At 35.3% G+C, this 23,048-nt stretch overlaps 1 protein-coding gene across 3 annotated transcripts in view; it reads left to right on the forward strand.

Annotated features, from left to right (window-relative positions):
• Nucleotides 1-23,048, forward strand: part of unc5db (unc-5 netrin receptor Db) — a 114,409-nt gene that overhangs the window by 29,349 nt on the left and 62,012 nt on the right. The window lies entirely within an intron of this gene.

Genomic DNA, 23,048 nt, shown 5'->3' on the forward strand with positions numbered 1-23,048 from the left:
GTCCTCCTCCTTGATGAGAGGCATTTGTGCAACTGGAGAATCAATCATGAGGTGGTGTTCAGTCCATCACTCTCATATTTCAGTATATTAACATATTCTGTACTGTGTTGTCTATAGACAGGGGGTTAGAGAGAGAAAGGGCTGGTTTAAAACCTTGAGGTAGAATGGAGTGTGACACCATAATTAAAGTTTAATCCTTTTTGTTGTTCACACTGCTCTGAGAAAGGCTTTAGGGGAAAGTGTTTTGAGTTTGATGAGTCTAATGGATTTTTCTTGCTCTGATAAAATCTCATACCTTTGAGATTTTTTTTACACCTCTATGACACTTGAGTTGTGCACTGCAGACATCTGAAAGGTATATTTTCAGATAGTTACATATCAATCAGATGGTAATATCAGATAGTTGAGACATGACAGAGGATGAGAAATATATTTCAGTTCATCACGCCTCAAAACTTTTTTTTGTTCCTTATTCCTTTGAATTATTCAAATACTCTGTTCTTGGAGGATTCAAAAGCATTTCCAGACACTGTATATGAATTGTTGCTCTTACTATAAAGATAGATGGGATTTTCTTCAAGCCGTCATAATCATTTTGGTTGCATTGCACTGCACAGAGAGTTTAGTGATCCGTGGCACATTCTTCTTGATTGACCAGCTGCTTGGACATCAGAAGCAATGAATAACTAATGAAGTCTAGAATCTGATCTGCCTTGCCATGGAAAAGTGAGAATAAGGTTATGCCAGCTGAAAGATAATGTTTGAGACACTTGAATGCCAATAAGTTGACTTCCTCTATTCACAGATGGAATAGGAAATCGTCTTTCACAGTGGATGGCACGGTGGCACAGTGTTAGACTCCATTAGGGCCAGAAGCCAACAGAAAGACAAGGACGTTTACATTAAATATTTATATAAGTTAGATGTACTTTAGGGCCTCTCAGATTCTGTATAAGGAAATGGTTATTATTTACCAGGCACCTAAGGAACCAGAGGAGACTGACCCACACTTTGCATTTAGTATTGTATGTCAACATTGGGTCCACACAGAAGCTGCACCTTTTTTTGGCAAATGTTCTGTAATGGTTGTTCTGTAAATCTTGGTATTGCATTTAATTTGATATGATGTTTAATGTAAATGAGAGTGCTGTACTCATTATCAAATTTGCAGATTTTTTTCCTTGCATAAATAAGCACAATACATTTGAATTTCTTCACCAATCCAATCCAACATTGTTGTGCAGTGTCCACATATCGAGTCAAGCATTGCTGAACAGCGACCTTTTATCACCAATGACGTCATTTTTTTTTTTTTATCCCTTAGTTGTTGGGATGAGAGAAAGAGAAAAAAAAATGCATTAGGTGTCTTGAGATTACAGGATCTAAGGAGGACTTGGGGAATTGAATGTGGGGAACTCAAGAAAGAAATACGGCAAGGAATGAAACCCAATCAGTAATACCGCGACACTCACTCTAAATAAATCTGCTGATGGTTCACAGCTGTAAAACATTGTTTGGTTTAACATTATAGAGTCAGGAATGACTTCTCACATCCTTGACACTCTCACAGTTGTTCAAAACCTTGATAAAGAAAAAATTGCAATGCCAAGGAACACTGTGGTGTTTAGAATACTTATTGATAGGTGGTTTCTCACTGGCCCTAGTGAAAAAAGCTAATTCCTTTAGTGGAATTCTGTGAGATGAGCCTGTTTTATCATCAGTCAGATGAAAATCAGAGTCTGATCACTTATCTGAAATTATCTTATCTGTATTAGAGATTGACTGCTTGAGAGCCAGTATCTGTCTGATGTGACTAGCAATAGCCTCCATTTTGGTTGCAGGAGAAAACAAACTTATAAATGTTACATTAGCATGTGAACATTGGCCAGTGCCTGTGAAGAGTAATTCCGACGTTTTCCAGCTCAACTGAGCTTCAGTTCCCTCTCTCTGATGCCTGTCCAGATGAGGAGCTTGCTGGCTCCCTAGAGATTTGCGACAGGCCAAGTTAGAGGGGCCAATTAAACGGCCATGCTTGGTTTATTTTTCAGCTAAATTTATGCTATCGCTGTCTTTCAGTTGTTTTTTTTTTTCTCTGTATCGTTGTCTTGTTTCTTCCCTCCCATTTTCTTTGTGCATGCACCCATGGCAGTAGTTTACATATACCCCACAGCCGGACACACATAGAATGCTTCTTTTGTAATATAATGATAGCATTGAATTAGGCTATGAGACAGGGATGATTTGGAGTGGAGGTGATGCAAAAGGTCCTGGCAGCTCATTACCAGGATATTATCCATTCATTTTTAATTTTAATTCAGTTTTTATTTCTGTAACTCTAAAACATAACACAATGCAGTGTAAAATTCAGGTAAACAATTGTAAAAGTATAAGTATATATAGAAAATTCGGTAACACTTTATAATAACTGCACACTATTAATCATTAATTAAGCATTAGTAAACAGATAATTCATAATTTATAAAGCATTAATAGACAGTAATAAGCAGTTTATAAATACAGATATAAATGCTTTATTCTTGATTTAAAAGCATATCTAGAATGTGTTTAATAATTGTATTTTCATACTTTATTCATGATCAGTTTAGCATTTCTCAATGAATTATAGCATTATTTACAAACCAGTTATTTAGGAGTTGCCAGTGATTCATAAGATCACAAGAAATGTAGTAAAGTCAGGTAGTTATAAAGCATTTAGTAGTGGTCACTTAACTATTTATGTGAGCTCATCTAAAGTGAGGACTAGTTATGCCTTGTAAAGCATTTATAAAGGATATTTAAAGGCTCAGTTATCTTCTAAACAAAAAACGGAAACAAACAAAACACAGTGATACAGAACACAGAAATATTAACAGCCTTTAAATCTCATTTGTAAAAGCTGTACAAGGCATAAATAGTCCTCACTTTAGATGAGCTCACAAAAATAGTTAACTAACAACTACATTTGTTTTATAACTACCTGAATTAACCCTGAATAACAGTAGAAATACATGTTAATAAACCATTTATTAACACTATAACTATTACTATATGTCTGAATAAAAAGATGTATGAATGCACATTTAAATAGTTTATTAATCATTTACTTACAATTTCTAAGTGATCTTATGAACCACTGACAACTCCTTAATAACTGGTGTGTAAATAATGGTATACTTAATTTAGAAATGATAAATTGATCATTAATAAAGTATGAAAAAAACAATTATTAAATACATTATAGATATGCTTTTAAATCAGGTATAAAGCATTTATATCTGTATTTATAAACTGCTTATAAATGTCTATTAATGCTTTATAAATGATGAATTAACTGTTTTCTAATGCTTAACTAATGATTAATAGCATGCAGTTATTATAAAGTGTTACCGAAAATTCCTTCAAATTATTGCAGTATGTTAGGTCTCGTGTCCAGGCCCAGAGGGAATTTAGCTTTCAGCTCAGTTTTTTTTTCTGCAATGCTTTTGGGAGAAATTGGCAAAATGGATTTAAACACTGTGAAATGTGTTCAAAAGGGTTTGCAATGCCAACTGTGGAGTATATATAAATTTGTATGTTTAGATTCTGGCAAAGACAGCATTGATAATTATTAATAAAAATTATGACATTTCTATCTATGTGACTTTACATTTTACTGTGTAAGACATGGTGAAAGCTTTTCATCGCATGGTTATATAAAAATATACAAATATGAAATTATAAATCTTGAAAGGATTATAAGGTAAGTGAATTTAAGGTATATAATTTGTGTCAAACTATTTGTTCATCTAAAATGAAATACAATGCCATTTATAAAGTTTGGGGTCAGTAAGATTTTTTTTTTAAAGGGACAGTAAGTAGGAATTACTCCCATCTAGTGGTGAAATTGTATTTTGCATTCAAACTAATTTTGCTCTCCAGCGCCTCGCTTTTTCAAATGCGTGTTGCATCTACGGTAGGCGATATGTACCAAAAAGCTTTGACAGGATGTCTTCTAATAGCACTTCGTCGAGTTTTCCTTCAGGTGAACAGGTGTGTTATTTCAAACAAACTGCAACATGACAACTAACAAACGAATGTTACAGTATGAATTACTGACTGTGGAAAACATGAAATATTGTAATTAGTAGTTATGTCTTCTTTATTCGTTATATTTTCTGAATTATATGCATTGTTAGATATAAAAAAAAATATTATAATATAGATTGTAACACTGACTTACCTGTCGAGAAGAAAACTGGCCACTTCAGCGTCTCTTTTGAAATCTTTATCAAGCATTAGCTCTTTCCACCTAGAAAAGCTTCCCTGACATTAACTCTTGTTTTCTGTAATCTACGGTCACGTTTCCTTTTACGTTCTATTTTTGACTGTTTTGGCGACTATGTTTTCTTCTCCTGTGGCGCGGCATATGTATGGTCCATAATAAGAATGCAATCCAGACTTTTAAACTTGCCGGTGCAGTTTCAAGCTCCTCTCACTGCTCTGCACCTGCGTTTCTGGCTCTGACCGAAAACGCGCTGTGGAAACGCGTTGGCTTAGTACTTTTTGTCCCTCTCTGCTATTATAGTTTTGCAAGATGGCGGAACTACATGGAAGCCTCCGTCGACCTACCCGTCCCATGTATATAAAGATAATAAATTCTTCATTTACAAGGATTAGTTTAAACATTGGCATAGGTATTTGTACACCATTGAGGGCATATTTATGAATAAAAATATAGATTTTAGATAATAAAATACCTAAAAAGTTACTTATTGTCCCTTTAAAATGTAATATTTTATTCAGCAAGGGTACATAAAACTGATGGAAAGTGATGAATATTTTGTAACATTACAAATGTCTTTATTGAATTATTTTAAATACATGCTTTTGTTCATCAAAAAATCCTGAAAAAAAGTATCACAGTTTCCATTAAAGTATTGAAATCAGTGTCATAAACAGCATAATGTTCAAATTTGGGAATCTGTCTAATATGCTAAGACATTTTTTTTTTAAATGATCATGCTTTGCCATCAGAGGATAGATTACATTTTAAAATACATAAAAAAATTGTAATTTAAATTACAATATTGCATTTTTACACTGTATTTTCAAAAAAAAAAAAAATATAATACAGTAATTACTATGTTCTGTTGAAACATTTAGAAAACTCTTACTGGTCCCAAACTTCTGAACAGTAGTCTATATGAATAATATAATCTCACTAGACATAATTAGTGCACAGCCAACAGCAATGTACTGTATTGTAATAAGATTTTATCTTCTGCCCCCCTATTTGTGCCAGGGGGCCTCGCCAAAGCTTCCCCTATCTGTGCCCTACTCCCCTTTCCATAGAGATAATGGCTCTGGTCACATCACAGTTACTGCACTGGGGCAAACCGAACAAGGGGGCATGTTGAGTAAAAATGGAAAACTGCTCCTATTAAAGGCAAGTTGGTCCAGTCAATAATATTCTGTAGTTGGAGGTCACACATTCAGGAGAAACCACAAATGTCAGACCAGTCTTTTTTTCGCTGAGAGTGGTGAGTGAGATGTGTTTACAGTGAGAGCTAGGTGGGCAGACCCAGAGTGCTGAAGGGGTAATTACTTTAGGCAGCAGTTTGAGAACATGGGCTGTTGGTTGGTGATAGGTCCTGTGTAGTTGTTCAGCCTCATTACGGCACAACATGCTGACATTGCATGTCCACACCAACACCACTAGCAGCAAACCATAATGGAAAGCTTTCAGTGATGCATTTTCACTGGAGCTCACAGCTGATACGGAGAACACTGAGCAAGTATGTTGACGACAGTAGAATAGGCATAGAGGGAATACTCTGAAAAGAGTTGGTTATCTGAAGGTGCTCCTGTTGTCTCTGTTTTCACTCTGGGGTTGTTTAGATAAGGGGAAATAATTGGGTTGCAGCTGTTTTCTTGTTGTTGTTGTTGTGTGTGTGTTTTCACAGGACTGGTTCTGCAAAAGTAGCTAGGATATCGGAGAGGTAGTAGCCTAGATCTGTTAAATGGATAGTTAAGCCAAAAAGGAGCTCTCTCTGGGCCTATTGGCCACTTGATATTCCCACAGATATCCGTTCAGCAACCACTCTTAAAATGAAAATGCAACTTGCTGTTTGGCATGGGATCTTCAGTCTGTGGTATATTACCAGTGCTAACATCGCTGTCTTATCTGATGCAGTCTTTGACCTTGAAATCAGCTAATGATAAATAAAATGCATCACATATATGTTGCTTTCGGTGACTGGATGGGATTTATATCTCTTTTGCAGAGACACACATATTTGTGGCCAAGTATAAGTGGGCTCTCCATGATGTTGCATGAAATGTGAATGGATTGTTTAGTTTTTTTGTGTGTGCAACGAACATTTAACTTAACTTTTTCACACAATGAAAATGGATGGTGACTCAAAGCAAAAAGAAGTAACAAATGTACTTTTTACTTTTTATTGTAATTTATCTGAAAATCAATATTTTTTTTTCTTTTAACCTTTAGGGTAACAGTTACCAGGACAGTGGATTTTGGGGTTGACCTTCTTTAAAGAATAAAATAAAAAACGCCTTCGAAGAAATACTGAATTATGAATCTTAATGAATCATGTATCTAAACGATTCACTGTTTGTTGGGTTTTGATCCAATTTAAAAGCATTTTGTTGCAAGCACAACAATTTATTAATATTTAGTACACAGTTTGATGTGGTCTAAATAACAGAGAATCAATTTATTTTTTGTTTGGTTTCAAAATGCATTTATCATAGTTTTCTTTAACCTGCACCTGGACGCTCTTTGTTTGCACGTGTCAATGTTTACGAATAGATTAAATGAAAAGGCACATAATTAATCTTGACAACCTATTTATCATTCTAAAGGTCTAAGCCTCAAGCTTAATCGATAGATTTCTGTTATGCAATAGAAAGATTATAAGGAATGTATTTGCTAAATTTGTGTAAGCAGTACACATCAAAACATGCTTAATAATAGCACAGCATGTACCAGATTCATTGTAATAACAAGTCATTAACATCCACTGCTGTAAATCCTGGTTTAGTTTGAAAGGCATAGGTCCACCGAAAAACATCCCATAGAGCACTATTAGTCCAAAGAAACAATAATGTTGTGATACGGACGCCTGTGATAAGGCATGCTATATTGCATAGCATGTCAGTGATCTACTGCTCTGTGTATTAAATGCTGCTCCATCTAAAAGCAGGTGATGGAGATTTACTACTAATCAAGGAACCTGCTTTACTGACGAGATGCGCATGACAATCGCTTGCAATTAATTGCACAGCCCTAATAGAGATCTGGGGTACTACCATTGGCCAGTTTCACCTTGAGAGGCTTTTAGTTTAATTATAAATGTCAGGAACCTTGAAACACTGGTCAAGGTCAATTTGGAGTTCAATGGTTTGCTCATTGGAGCCTCAGTCTCGGCTGATTTGTAAGGTCTATTTTTGTATTCATACTGACAGATCAGGAGGCACTGATCTGCACACCTGCTTCTTAGAGCAAGGAGAAAGAGGGGAGTTGAATGGGTACTCATACATCATTATGTCATCAAACAGGGTTGTCCAGTAAGCCTGTGGGATTGAGCTCGCTGTGTTGTCATGCCCAGAGCCGAAGTCTCTGTGGTTCCTGCTGACCTATTGACCTGCACTGCATTTTCTCATTTTTTAAACCTTGTGGCCTCTACAGTACCGTGTTCTTTTTATTTCTGACTTTTTCTAAGAGGACTTTTTTGGTTTACTTTTAACTGTGTCTGCTTGTTGTGTCTGAATGAATCCCATTCCACAACTTCTCTGTGAACCCCAGAGTGTTGATCTACTGTGGTTTCTAAAGAGCTCCCTTGGGGGATCTTTTGTGTCTGCTTAACAGATGTTAAATACTTGGAAATACTTCTGTCATGTGAGAGTGAGCAAAGTGCTGTCAGCGGGAGATGGGGAGCATTTGGAAACTGCGATGATTGTAGAGACCTAGAGCTCACACGGGCCTCCCACAAGTCATTTGCAGCAGGTGAGCTGACTGTAGCAGGGCAGCATGATGACAGATGGGTCGCTGAACCTCTGGAGAACATGTGGGACTCTTTAATTGGGACTCTCTGGCTCACAGGCTACAAAACAGCCAACTTTCAAAGACCCTGGTGCTGCAGCTGTGGTCCAGAAATGCTAGGGAGCTTGCCAGTGGTCTGGTGCAAGAGCAGAAATGAGAACTGTCATTGTGGTCTCTTGAGGCTCAAGTATGTAGGTGTCAGTTAAAAAAACGAAGCATTCAGTCCTTATTATCCATTCTCATTTTTGTTTTCTGGTAGCAGTTGGTTTTAATCTGTGTAAGTTTCAGCAGGGCACTGATGCAATCTTATGACAATGCTTATCTAAAAAACACATTGTGCAGAAGTTCTCGGGTTCACACCTGTTCCCTTTGTGTACAGCTCGCTACAGTTCAACAATGTGTTAAAGGTGCTGAATGCACATACACAGTTTATCTTAGTCTAATTATGTCCACACTCAAGCAAGCCGTAGGTCTCCTCTGTATGGTTTGAAACAATTGCAAAAAAATAAAATAAATAATAATTCTTAATCAGTATTTTTACAGTATGTAGTCTTCAGTTTTACACAATCCTTTAGAAATCATTCTAATTACTGATTTGGTGCTTTTGTTGTTGTTGAAATTGTTGTGCTGCTTAACTTTTTTTTCAGAAACCAGATACATTTTCTGTGATTTACAGAAAGAAAGGAAAAAAAAGTTTGCATTTATATGAAACTTTTTAACAATATAACAAGTCTTTACTTCCACGTCTGATCATTTAAAATGCATCTTTGCTGGGGGACAAAAAAAACTTTCCAATGACAGTGTATACAAGCTAGAACTAGTGTGTTTAGTCTGCGTGGCACTGACAGTATTGAAGTGGTCTGACTCTGTAATGGTTTACTTCCATCAATAAAGCTTTTAATATCGAGCAATAAAGGCTGTTCAGCAACTTTTATCGTTTGCATTTACCATTTTCCTTTGTCCTTGACTAACTGAAAGTTCTTAGGAAAAGAAATAGGCAAGTTTTTTATTGAACCTTTATGTGAATGCAGTAGAGTTTCAGGATCTTTTTTTCACCTGTGGCCTATAACGACAACAACAATTAATATTATTTTTATTGTTGTTGTTGATTATCTGGTGAGTGCTTCCAGGTCAGATGGACAGGATCTGCTACAGTTTCTTCAGTGAATTCAGTGTATTCATTCTGAGCAGGTAAACGTTCAACAAATGTTTGTACTATCTAAATAAAAGTTGAACATAATGTTAATAATACTATCAGAACCTTTCATTCATATATATATATATATATATATATATATATATATATATATATATATATATATATAATGTGTGTGTGTGTGTGTGTGTGTGTGTGTGTGTGTATATATATATATGTGTATGTATATATATATATATATATATATATATATAAAAAGACTTATTTGGAGTCTGTCCATAGCTTACAATTTGTTCCGACAGATCCATTACTTGAATGATAAAAGCAGTGCTACATTAAACATCACACTTTACAATACACACTGTCAGGGTATCAAAGATCATAAGAAGGACTAACTGAATGAAGGAATAGGTACCTGCCAATCTACAGTTATGATGTAACTGATGTATCTGAATAAAAAAAATCTCAGAACCAGTCTTACTTTGCATAAGTAAACTTTAGAGTTATTATAGGTCAGTAGAAGATGGCATATTGATTTTCCTACTTTTGCTAAGGGATTAAACATATTCGAGCAAATTAATGAGAGATTTTCCTCAAAGCATAACAAAGTTCCAGGAAAGCTCATAAAAACATGTTTATTATTTGGTTTATGCATGGTTAACCCATAAAGTCTCTTGCTGTAATGTGCCTTTTTTAAATCCTGCAGTGCACCGTATCATGTAAAAATACACAATGGGCATAATTACCTCAAACCAAACCTTTGGTTTCTGTTTTTCCACATTTATATTCTACACATTTCTCACCTCATCAATAATAGCTAAAGGTGAGAGTGAAAATGAGTGGATGTCCTGCTCTATCCTCTGACCCAGTGATGTCCCAGAGCAGCCGTGTTATGAGGCCTCCGCTCCTCAGGTTTCTCTGCAGGCTAATGATACAGAGGTTCTGGATGTGTGTGTGTGTGTGTGTGAGAAAGAGAGAGAAGAAGCTCAGATTGTCAGTGTAAATGGCACCTTATATGTTGAGTGATGGAGATGCACTGACATTCATTACTCTCTTTCGCTCACAGCTATGGATTCTCCATTCTTCACTCAATACCTACAGGATGCTGGGCTGGCGTTAAAGAAATGGCACGGCTTCTGCTAGTGATAGTCCACCCAGAAATGAAAATTCTCTCATGATTTACTCAGACTCATGTTGTTCTATACCAGTATTACGTGTTTTAAAGAATGTTTTATTATTATTATTATTATTATTATTATTATTATTATTATTATTATTATTATTATTAATTTAACTGCTTATTTCAAGGAACTAACTCTTTTGCTGGAGCTCGACTAATCGGACTGCTGTAGGCTTTTTACTTATAGGAATGCAAAGGCTATCATGAATGGAGGAATAGCTGTCTGTCAGAAGTGTAGCTTTTTCTACACTTGGCGTTGTCTTAGTCTGTCCTCTCTAATCAGGTTTTCTTCAGCAACAATGGTTTGTGTGAAAATGTGTGTGCGTGTGTATCAGATAGAGAGTGAAAGTAAGACAGTAAAGAGAGATAAAGACACATAGAGAAAAAGAGAGAGCCCTTTTTTTGGCTTAAGAGTAATAGGTTTGGCAGATGTTTTTGTGGAAAGAAAGAGGGAGAAAGAGTGCCTGACGTGATGAAGAATGTGTCGTTTTGTTGAGTTTGGCCTTGTCCCAAATGGTGCACTTGATGTGCACTTACAATTTTGAGAACCGTAGGCTCCCTCATACCCTTGCCCATGAAGTTCTTAAGTCAATGGGTCATTTTAAGTTTCAGAAGTGTCCTGATGATTGCACACTTTTGTTGAGATCACACTGGTACTAGCTCCAAGGTGGTTTTCTTCTTGTAAAAAAAAGTGCTTCTGATTGGCTAAATCTGGTTGTGGAGTAGGAGTGAACATTATCAATTATCTATTAATTGGTTTTAAGATTATTTTTAAAAGTTTTTGTTCTGTCAACATCTATTTGAAAAGAACGAATAAAAATCTACAGTGCAAAGTTGTTATGTGGCTTTAACAATGCAGTGAATTTGATAATTAATATGAATTAAATTAAGCTGTATTAAAACTTTTTTTTATATTTATAGTTTAATTAAGACTAATTGTGCAAAAATTACTGAAAAGTTAATATCTACCTGCAGTACATAAAATACCTGCTGGTAATAATAAAATATATGTTGTTGTTATTTATTTATTTATTTATTTAATTGTTTAATTATTTGGCTATAGTTTGTTTGTAGAAATTCAATACGAAATGGGGTGAATGCTGTTTTTCTTTCCATAATCCACATATTCATACTCCATGTTTCATGGGAAACCCCCAGTGTGTTTATGAAGTCTACAACGGGGTGACCCTCAGGCAACTTCTTTCGGTCTACTTTTAAATGCACTTAAATCACACGCTGTGCATATAATTACAAGGAATGCTACACTGAACTGATGCCACAATTTATAGTGCTTATAGCAGGATAGGGGAAAAGGACTGGGTGTAAATCCATTATGAGCTAGCGATCTCTGTTTTGGCATGCAAGTGAGTTTTTCTTTGTTTCCAGTGCTGAAAAGCACATTTAAAGAAGTCAGCATTTTCTGTGAGAGGAACAGCTTAGACAAAAGGGAGATGAGAGCAGGAGATAATTGTATGTTGTTTAATTCATTTGTGTGGATGCTGACCAAAGTTTATGTTTTCCCCCTTCCTTTTTTCTATGATTTTCTATGCAAACTCAAAAAAAAGTTAAGGATTAATTAATTCCCCACAGACAGGATTGGTCAGGGAGAAATTAAGATAAAAGAAATTGAAAGATTACAGTTTCCTCTAAATATTTATTAACAAATTAGATGTATTTATTTATTTCATATTTAAAAATAGAACTTGGAATATTTTAGGTGATGGCATAAGTATTTTCTTTTTTTAATTGGTATATATATTTAAGACATTAATTAATAATTTGCAACATTGCATGTACAATTTGTACAAATGGCTTTAAATCTTGAAACTTCATGAAGCTTTCACTTTTGCTTCTGTTTAAAATATGATGTTTTCTCATCCTCTCTGATTGTAGGTAGTCAAACCTTGACCTTGTTGTTTTCAAATATTTCAAGAGATGACTTCTGCCGTTAAAAGCCTGTTGAAAACACAATATCAGTTGAGGAGTAGGTTTATATATTTACTCCGTAAAAAAAGAGAAGGCACTGGCATGTTCAGCATAAGATGTTTAGATGTGACTGTGTATTTAAACTCTTGGTCATCAGTTCAGGTTTTTGTATCTTTTTTGTACGGTAGATAAAAAGCATGATTATTAAAAAAGCTTTTATGTCTCACCTCACATTTAACTAACCATTTACTATGACTTTTGCCTCAGTAAACTCCTGATATGCTGCTTATTAATAGTTTATAGTTAATAGGTAGTTAATTTAGATATTGGCTCGGATTAAGGAATCTAAAATATGGTCATGCAGAATAAAGCGTTAATGTGTTTATAAGTACTAATTAAACAGCCAATATGCTAGTAATATGCATGCTAATAAACAATTTGTTAATAGTGAAAATTGGCCCCTACACTGAAGTGATAGCATCTCTTGTGTGCCTCAGTGAATCTTTCAGTGACTCTTTCTAAATGAGCAGAAGGCCATTGTCCTGCTCTGTTAGGACCCCACGCCATTAAAGTTCAAACTTCTCTGAAGTCATTGTCATTTCAGACTCACTGTCTTGTTATACCACCCCCTCTAGTTAAAATATCTGCTTTTACCCTTCAGGCTGACAGTTTAGACTCTGTCTTTAGGTATAATGAGAGTGTTTCAGACTGAGTCAGGAGCAGGATGGTCAATTCTCCATCTGGCCATTGTTAAATGTCATTCATTGTGCCATAACAATGTGAGGAGCATAGACAGGCACTAAATGTCGTGTTTTCACCATGGCTTTTGGGGTTCTTTCCTTAACATCTTCTGACACAAACGGAAAAAGAATACCAAACCAAAATACTCGTTATTCTGTTGTGTTCAAAGCTAGCAATGTCACGATGCATGTTGCAGGGTGATGGCATGTGGGTTTCTGTCACATTATATCTGGGATTGTAGCATTTTATTTAAGAAATATATAAATATGCAAATGCTTTTCTCTTGAATTTTGTATTCTTCTTAGAATCCATAAAAATTGTATCTTGCTTTCCACAGAAATATTAAGTGCAAACATGTTTCTTAAACAAATGTCAAATGTGATTTGCTTTAAAATTCAAAATAAAAAGTAATTTTAAATTGTAATATAATTTTTACTATATTATTTACTCTATTTTATTTTTTTATCAAATAAATGCAGTCTACTATCTAATTTATCCAATAGACCTAATTATAACCTGTTTCACAGAGTGCAATATTTTTGCCCAGTGTATATTTCAAACATGAATAATTTTATGAATCATGCACAAACATTGAATAAATATTATTTTTAACAGTATTATTAAATTACTAGTGTCTTAAAAGATTAACTTTGATATGGGGGGAATGACCATTAATATTTAAATATCCCCTACGGATATTTTCTGCATCCTTTAGGAGTGGGATATCTGAAAATATGTGCTTTAGTTATACTCAGAAGGTGTTGTGGATCTTTAAGGATGTTCTTCTATGTATGTAGTTTGTGCTGTACAATCACCTCTGAGCTATTAAAACCCTGGTCCAAAATCAGCTATGCAGCTAGTAATTGATTTTCCAGATCAATACTGTCTAGCCCAGTGCAGAGATATTTAAACAAACCCTCAATGATTGTGGGGGACTTTAAACATTGTCTTATTTAAACTGGGCATGCTATAACAAGCTGTTATACTATCATAATTCACTGTAAATCTTGACCTAGGGATCATTAGCAGACAGCGTTGCTTATTAAGCAGTTGTTATTTTGAGGACTGCGGGCTGAGGTGTAGCTGGCACGCAGAGCAAATTGTGGACTGCTCACCTTTTCCTGCTCTCTGCCTCCAGCTCAGCTGACAACACACTTTCTTCATCCATCAGAGAAACCAGCACATCAGTGTGAGACTTTGCAGAATTAACACCTTATCACTCTCTCCTTCCTTGTCAGTTTCCTTTGCGTCTCCCTGCCTTATGCTGTTCTTTTTCTTGTTTCAAATATCATGGCATGTCAGTGAAAGTATAATTACATATTAACATGTATCATATTTGTGTGCATTATATATAAAAATAATTAGCTATAATTATGTGCAAGTTGGAAGAAAGTAAGTCATTCAGGTTTGCAATTACATGAGGGTGAGAAAATGACCATATCTACAGTATATTTCTCAAGTTTGTGTCTTTTCTTGAGCATGCATTCTTGCATTTCTGATACAGGTTTTTCCAGTGAATGTCATGCACAGGTTCCCTCACTCTTTCTTCCACCAGCCTTAATTAGTATTAATCACTTTTCACACTTCTCGCCTTGTAAAAGCTGCCAGCTGCCAATTATCAGTGATTATTCTCATTTAGGTAGGGGAAGAAGACGTGCTGTCAATAGTTGCGTTCTGATTCACAGGGTTCCTTCACAGTGTTCACTGCTTAAAATGTATCATTTGGAATGGATTGACAGGATTTGGGGTATTGTAAAATATTGTAATTTATATTTATTTACATTATATTCTATGACTCAAAATTTTCCTCTTTTCCTCTTCACTTGATCTGTATCACTGTATATAATTATGTCCTATTCTGTATGCAGTGTCTTTCAGACTGAACATATACATTTCTCACAATTCAAATATGATGAGTGAATGCCATGGTTTTCTATCAGGTTATTTGGAATATTTCCGAATAGATTCACAGTTGCTTATTGGCATGCAAAATACTAGCATGTTGGCTGTGCATTAGTACTTATTAACACATATTAATGCCTTGATGTGCTTGACCCTATTTTAGATCCCTTAACCATACCAAATAAACCAAATATCTAAACATAGCTACTACAACAGTGACCTTGCCAACTTTTTTTAGTAGCAAATTGGAAAACTGGTTAAAAGGGATAGCTCACCCAAAAATGAATTTTCTTTTTTTTCTCACCCTTGTGTTGTTCCAAACCTATATGACAGGGATAGGCAACTCCGGTCCTGGAGGGCCACTATCCTGCAAAGTTTAGCTTCAGCCCTCATAAAAACTCACCTGTCTGTATCTATCTAGTAATCCCGAAAACACTGATTCAGGTGTGTTTAATTAGGGTTGGAGCTAAACTCTGCAGGACAGTGGCTCTCCAGGACCAGAGTTTCCTATCCCTGCTATATAATTATGTTGAACATAAAAGACGACATGCTGGTAGTCAAACAGTTGATGGTCCCCATTTAATTCCATGGTATTTCTTTGCCTACAGTGGAAGAACATGAAGTGGTTCTTCAAAATTCTTCACAATATCTTATTTTGTGTTCAGCATAAGAAATACATTTATACAGGTTTTGAACAATAAGATAAGATAAGTAAATTATGAAAATTTTAATTTTTGGATGAACAATGTCTTTAATAGTGAATAAGTACTTCCAAGTAGTTGTGTGTGGATGTTTCAAAATTTTTGCAGTGGAGTATGGACTGGTTCATTATTTTTTTCTTTTGAAAGCACAGCCCTCAATTAGCTTCCGTCAGCCATATGAACTGATTCATACTTAGCAATACTTTAAGTAAAATAGTCGGTGTATGCCTTTCTCCTCAGCCTGTCCTCCAACAAAAAACTACAATATAGGTCGTTTGTGCAAGCATTTATTTACGACCTATATTTACGTTTTAAAGTTAAGTTAAAGTTAAAAATAATGAAAGTATCGCGTTGCGTCTGTCGTCATGAATTGATGTGTAACGCCATTACCAATCAAAACACACGTTTATTTAAATGCAATGTGTGGGCGTTTTACCCCGATCTCACAGTATTTCCTACATATTTTACTACTGTAGGTGGCTTAATCGTTCGAATGACCACACCTAAACCCCACCCCTAAACCTAACCCTCACAGAAATCATGCTAAATTATGATTTATTGAGCATATATATTTTCGTGCACATCCGTTCCCTGGGATCGAACCCATGATTGCATGATTACATATCAAGGTATAACGCAATAATCTACTAACTGAGCAACACGAAATGCAAACCAGAGGGCAAATAAACATTAATATGAAAACGACCTTTTGCCGATAGGTGTTCCAAGAACTAAGTTAAAAAATAAAGGTGACCGGGCTTTTTCAGTGGTGGCACCTAATTTGTGGAATAGTTTACCTGTACACATAAGAACTGCTCAGACTGTTGGAATTTTTAAGTCATTTCTTAAGACACACTTGTATTCCTTGGCTTTTATATCAAGCTGAGCTGTGACATTGGTATGTTTTTACTGTATTTGTTTTATTTGTATGTGACTCTCTAGTTTTCTTTTCTAGACATTGTTAAGCACTTTGGTCAACCATGGTTGTTTTTAAATGTGCTATATAAATAAACTGAACTGAACTGAACTGATAGGGGCGCAATTGTAGTATACACTCTGATGGGTCGTATTTCAGGGATTTGGACAAACGACCTATACAAGCGTATTGGTTGGAGGACAGGTTGTTCTCCTAGTCATTTATTTACATTTAGTTTGTTTTGAAGATATATTTCTAACAATTAGACATTGTGGAGTATTCAAGACACTAAAACCCTTTAACATTTGAGATGATTTTTATATCTTGTCTACTATATGGTATCTTGTCTTGAATGTCAGTCAGTCTTCTCTCTTAGTTTTAATTCAATCCATGACTGAGCTCTATCAAGGTCATATGCCAAGTTTGGATCAATAAAGAAGTACGGACCAAAGATTGAACTGGTTCGATAAATCTATAACTTTGCTCTAGTCCTTCATCTTGAATCTTCTGCAATACAGTGGATGTTGCAAGGGATTATTATTTTTTTAATCTCCCACCCTCATTTCTTGTTCTGTAGTACTACAGTACTTGATGGTTAGTCACAGACAAACTTGCTTGGTTTCTTTCATAGAAGAAAAGGTGGTGTGCCTTTTTAAAATTCCTTTTGAAATTAGTATTCCTTAGTTTATTTGATAGAAACACAGAAAATAATTATGAGGTCCAAATTAAAACTGTGAAAAGCTCTTTTGTTTGATTCTTTTTTTTGACAGTAGTTCTTGAGTATGGTGTATACCCTTAAATCCAACGTACGATTTTCTAGTATCACACACTGTAGCACTAAAATACTGTTTGGAAACTCACCACTTGGAAAAGGTCAAAATCAGATTGAAAAGCCACTACTGATATCATAGTCTGCATTTATCCCACCTATACTTTGTGGATTACATGTTAGATGGGACTATCTTGCATCTGACACAAAAATGAAACCGACTGCTTTCCATCTGTACAATGAAACAACATTATGTCTGATAACAATGCCATTCTGAAGAAAATATCTGAGAAAATGATGTCCAGCTGTGCCAGTATACCATTCTGGATGCTCTCATCTTTTGTGGTTAGACATCATATTCTAGAAGGTTAGATGTGCTTTGAGGAAAAAATCTGTTGCAGTGTTAACTTACAATTCTGTGGTAAAATGTCAGTCGATGAGTGGTGGCAGGTGGACTGCGATATGAAGCGAAAGATGCATTAACGTTGGGCTGAAACGTATGAGATTGTTCACGCTTTGCCATTTTGGCAACTGATGCACAGCAGATGTGTCAGAGTTTTGGTATCAGATATCTGCTCTGTCATGATTGTCACTGTCCATAAATATGATATGCCTATGAAAATTGTCTGCTGGGGAAAATATTTTGAATGATTGATGGATCCAAAGAAGATTCTGCTCACAACATGGACCGAGACATCAAGGGTGATGTCATATTTAATAAACTAAATGGTGAGCATAAATGGATTACAACGCTAAGAGATGCGATTGTATTCATTCTTCCATTCTGTACACACAAAGGGTTTGCTTTAGAGAGCCTGAGCTCCAGCACACGTTGTCTTAGTAACTTTAATGAGAACTCCGGGGACAGCTGACCTCTCACTTTCTCTCGCATTTTTTTGTGAGGCCTGTATACAATGTATTTTTTTTTTTTTACCTAAGATTTAAAAAGCTATGATGTAAATGTAAATCATTTAAACAGAATTTTTTTTTTAGTACATCTGTTAAAATATCTCTGTTTTATTTATGTTTTTATCTATGCACCTTTTTTGAACTATTACAAATAGGTTACAGTCTATACTGACTATACTAAACATCTATTTCTATACTACATGTCACATTGTTACTGACAAATTTGTACTTCCTTTCCATTAGCTGTTTGCAAATAGCCAATCCAAGTGTCTGTATTATTCTTTTAGAAGGCATGAGCATCTTCTTCTTATATATATATGCACACACATATACACACATATATAGACAAAATACTCTATTTGCTTGTATTATGCCCATTTTTCTGTACTATTACAAATAGGTTACATCTACTAGATGTCCATCCATTAGATGGTAGCTTTGTTTTCAGGATGTGCTCTGCATTTAGAGGATCTGCTACTGAATCCGTTTGATATTCTGTTCACTGCTCAGTGAACATGGGGCCATGTTTTGCTACTTTTCTCTGAATAATGGCTTCAACTGTGATGCTAAAGTGCTGCAATATTGAAACTCTGTACCACAATTTGTTTATGTATTGAAATTGGAAGGTATAATTGCTTGAGAGAGAAAGGAGAATGTAATTGACTTTATTACATTAAACTAGCAGATTAATGAAGTGACAGAGTTTCCTCATTTAAAGTTCATTGCATTATTTCTTCCACTGCTATCTTAAAACTTAACACATTATGGCGGGTTAAGTGGCTTATATTCATATTGTTTGATACATGATAGCTTTAATGACTGAATTAAGAATTGCAGTTGGCTACAATGCAGCAAATGGGTCTGAAATGGCTCTGTGAATGTATATCATAATTGTAATGTTGACTCATGAAATACTATAAGTGCATTTGCATGGTTAGCTATTTTTTTAGCACGCTTGATTCAGTTTTTTTCTGTTTATTCCTTAATGCATACATAATTTGGTTTATGGTGTTGTTCAGAAGTGAGGAGAGCATGCTGTGGCGATGATAACTCTGTAGCAAGGCGTTTACATTGTAGAACTGGCACTAGATTTGTCTCATTGGCTATTTTTATAGCTAAAACAGATTTGTCTGTTCTCCATTCTCATGCATCGCATTAGAGAAGATTGATAAGTGTGGCCCTGTGTGTGGGTTTATAGGTCATTTCCCCTGGATCTTTCACTAGCCCTTGAGAGCCCTCATATCACCACATGGCAAATAAATCAGCCGGTGCAACTTTCCTCTGAAGAGATTTAATTTACCTCACAACCAGTGAGCTGGATAGGGCTATTTTACTCACCTACCAAGCAAACAGAGGCTGTAGCCAAAGAATAATCGACTGAGATAGAAAGGAAGCAAGAAAAGGGTAATGTCTTTTGAGGTTACCGTCCACTCCAACTGATTTAGAAATCCTGTTTTTGCTCTTTGTTTCTTCCAAAACAAGTCAAAATCAGAGGTTAGAATACAAGAGACAAAAGTTATGCCTTTATTTATAGAACAAATGAAGCAGCCAGTGCACCAAATACATCATTTCGTTATTCACTTAAAACTGCCCGAACATTTTGCAATTATTAATGAGCCAGTCAAACCATCTCAGCTTCTGCAGAGAAGACACATTTGTCCTCCCTTTCCATTATTCTTTCAAAAGGCATACCAGCTTGATTTGTTTTTGGAAAAATATATAGCCAAAAACTTGTTTGGTTTTATTTATCAAACAAATATTGATGATGGTACAGAGGGATTTTTAATTCATAATTGTTTTTCCCCAAATCTTATAATTTAGGTACTGTATTTTACAGTAGGCAGTTGGAAATTGAGATGGAACTGGATTATTTGTGTGTACTGATTGCATTTTTGAAGTTTAGTGACCCATTTCATTTTCATATTGAATAAATGAAATTCTTTTTATTATTACTCAGACAGAATGCTCTGGAAAAGGGCTGATTAAGAATGCTGCTTAAAATGATTCAAATTCCATTCTTGTGTGCACAAAGATTACGATAAGCCAGAGGACTCTTGTTTCGATTTCATATTGATAGGATAATAGTCGCTACTGTATGTCATTTGCTCATATTTATTTTCATCTTGTTGTTTTTTATTGCAAGAGGATCTTAAATGCCTGCTATTTAATTTTACTGGATTGTGTTTCATAGATTAGATTGTATTTCATTTATTTTCTAAACATCCCTACAAGTTCTTTCATTTGCTATCAAACTGCTATTGATTGGAGTTCTGTACCCAGATGGCAGTCAGAATAAAGAGCCAAAAATATAACATTTGCCATAGTATTTTTTTTTTTCATAGTTTTTTTTCACATGAAAGAAAGTCAGCTGATATAATAATATTCTCTGTGCTAATATAAAACATGTCTAATGTTATGCATGAAGCAGAATATGAAGGTAATTGTTCTCAGAGAGAGTCTCTTTTAGAATCTAGCTTTTCTTCTTCACCACTTAACATTGAATTTATTATTCACTTTTCTTCCTGCAAATGACAGTAGTTTCAATTTAATGAATTTTCTTATCTCATCTTCCTTTTAGAGGATTACTAATGCAATATGGGAATGGGGTTGCATCTGAATTTGCAGTGTTGTACTATGCTGCTCATTACAGCATTTGATTCTAAGCTCTATTGTTCAAGTGTGTCTGGTATCGAACTACTGTGAGTATGTTATTATCTAGAGGATGAAAAAAGAAAGCATTTGGAGGGCCCAAGCTAAAGATTCATTCCCATGTATTGCTATTTTATGAAATCTCTTGATATGCAAGTCAATTGTTATTTAATTGATGCCATTTCATATTGTTTCTATCTAGAATTTCATTTGTGATATGTCCGTATGCAACATGAAGCAGAAAGCAAATTCAATTATCAGATATTTCTCATTCACGAATGTAATTAATCTAGCCCCACTTTGAGGGTTCCCAGGCCCTACTTATTCCTTGTAATCACCTGTGTAGGAATACCACAGATAAAATTTAAATTACACTCTTGACTTAATATTGTTATTAGTTACAGAAATAGAGGGTGGCCTCCTGTAGCGCTTCCATCTGCTGGAACACCTACCACATATGACAGATACCGGAAGTGAGAGAAGAGTGTTTATTACGTTTGAAATGTGGATATTTTTCTTATGAAAATTATGGATTTGCCCCAAGAGGCCTTTATTCACCCCCTGGAGCCATGTAAGGCACATTTTACAATGGATGTGAGCTTCATTTGACATCTTGTGGACTGTTCAACAGAAATAAAAATCATATAGGTTGGAATATCTAGGAAAATCTTTTTATTAGGGATGGTCCGATCAGGATTTTTGCAACCGATACCAAGTACCAATTTCTTGTCATGATGATCAGCCAATACCAATGCTGAATCTGATGCTTCAAGCCAGAGATGGCCACTTGAGTTAGTGACTCAGACTTGAGTGGCATTTTTAAAGACTTCAGATTTGACTCATAATTTACCTGAAATGACTCCAGACTTGACTCGACTCCAGGAAAATTGTAAAAGTTACTCCAGTCTTTTATCCTTAAATACTTACATAACTGATATTCAAAAGGCGGATCTCATCTGCACCCCGGCATCTATCCTGACCTCAAGCCTTAACCATTTTTTGAACCATTTTTTTTTTTTGAGCAGCGCATCAAAACAGCGAAGCGGATCACATAACAAGCGCTCAGGGTCATTTATAATAAATATATTTCAAAGTTATATCTTCTAGTATTTTTATTAAATTATTCAAGCCCTTTCAGCTCTGTGCACTTTCTCTCTCTCTGGACACGCCAGCGTCAGGTTTAGATGACGTGGTTTTTTAAAAACTACAGAAACAACAAAACACAGCAGAAAACAACAATGCTTCAAATATAGTTAAACTGTGGAGGACAAAATAAACATTTAATAAAAAAAACTAAAAAGCATTTAAACTCCTAAAAGAAGTCTGATGTAACACATAAGGTTTAATACTGTCCAATATAAGACTGAACAGTAAAAAAAAAAGAAGGACAACATTTAAACTACTGAAAGAACAAAACTGTTCGGTTACGGTTATACCTGCAGGTGACGCGGATAATCTGCAGTTCGGGTAATAAAAAAAAATGCAATCTGATTATTTGTGGGTGGGTCACGGGTGGATAAAATTATACAAATGTTATCTACATTTATTTTTAAATAAAGTTATTTTTCATCAGGCAGACGATTTTCTGTGTGTGTGTGTGTGTGTGTATGGCCAAATAAGATATTTTGTTAATTGTTAAACACAAGCACTGACTAGAATGGCCATGATCAGCTCTGGTTCCCGTGGAGCCATATTGCACCGCAGACGTGAACAGTGATGTGCAGATCAGCTCTACAGTACGTCACTGAATCTGCTGTTAAAAATGAACCATCATATCATCATGCCAAAAAGCAGGACAAATTAAATCTTCATTGTTTCTTGAAACGTCATAGTATTTCCACACAGGCGATGACATGACTGTGGTTCCAAATAATTTATGACCCCACGCATCATGTAGGTCATCATGCGTTGACGTTATCAATTTGAGATCGGTTCGTGAGATCAGCCAAGTGTAGTGAGTACTGATCGAGTCATAAAATGTGATTATCGGCTGATACCGATCTCCGGCCGATCGATCGGAGCATCCCTATTTTTTATGTAACTCCGACTGGATTCGTCTGAAAGAAGAAAGTCATATAAACTGTCATATAAACTTGGTTGAACTAACCCTTTAATAAAATCACAGACAATACAAAGCCCTTAAAGATGTTTAAAACAT

The sequence above is a fragment of the Carassius auratus genome, chromosome 30, assembly GCF_003368295.1.
Source record: "Carassius auratus strain Wakin chromosome 30, ASM336829v1, whole genome shotgun sequence".
NCBI classification, from domain to species: Eukaryota; Metazoa; Chordata; class Actinopteri; order Cypriniformes; family Cyprinidae; genus Carassius; species Carassius auratus.